Source organism: Cyphomyrmex costatus, unplaced genomic scaffold (genome assembly GCF_001594065.2).
Source record: "Cyphomyrmex costatus isolate MS0001 unplaced genomic scaffold, Ccosl1.0 scaffold164, whole genome shotgun sequence".
NCBI lineage: Eukaryota > Metazoa > Arthropoda > Insecta > Hymenoptera > Formicidae > Cyphomyrmex > Cyphomyrmex costatus.
In genome coordinates, this window is record NW_017275653.1 from 1,160,208 (window position 1) to 1,161,218 (window position 1,011).

Consider the following 1,011-nt stretch of genomic DNA (forward strand, 5'->3'; position numbering starts at 1 on the left):
CTTGCCAAATATGTAGCTTTCAAAAATATTAAATAATTTGAAACGTTGAATAATAATGGAATAATAATGGAAAATATTAGAAACTACAAGAATGAATAATTATTTCTATTATTTGCTCATTTATGTCTGATATTTTTGTTACTTTAAAGGTTAGGTATCTAAAGTGATATCTATATAATACAATTATAACAGAAAAAGAGTGTTATGAATGTTAAGCGCTCAGTATATATTTTTTTTTATGTAACTTTGATGAATTATTCAATTATCTCATAATTATAATAGTTGCGGACATAATAAGACTGTGCCTATATTTACATGACAAATGTATGTATATATACATCTTCGAGTTCATATTAATGAACACAGAAACTAGATAGGAATATATACATATATACATATATGTATGTATTACGTAATACTGGTTAGTGGATACTGCGACGTTTATATTTAATTTTTATTAATATAAAAATAAAAATAGTTTTGTACAGCTCCAAAAATAAATAAAATATAAGTAAAATATATGAGCTTTCGCGCGGTTGTTGTGCATAAATAATATATTTAAAAAGTGATAAGATATAATTTGTAAACAACTGGAATGTACTTCAACAAATTACAAACATTTTGACTCTCTTTTTGAGCCTCCTTAGTACGGATCGTCAGTACAGTATTATAGTTTGTACTTTCCATATTAAAAACGATTCAAATTCAGAGTCGAGATTGTTTAAATTATATTTATCGCCTTATAAATATATTATTTCCTTATAAATATATTATTCAACAACTGTAAAGATTCATATTGACATTTTACTTACATTTTATTTAATTTTTATATTTAAATGTGATACTTGCGAAATGATATATAAGGAATTCTACGTGATGCTTCGTGATAATGTAAAACGTAACGTTAATCAGTAAATTTCTGTTGGAAGGTATGCTTGAACTTATTAGATTTTCCAATGTAATTACTCTCTCTCTCTCTCTCTCTCTCTCTCTCTCTCTCTCTCTCTCTCT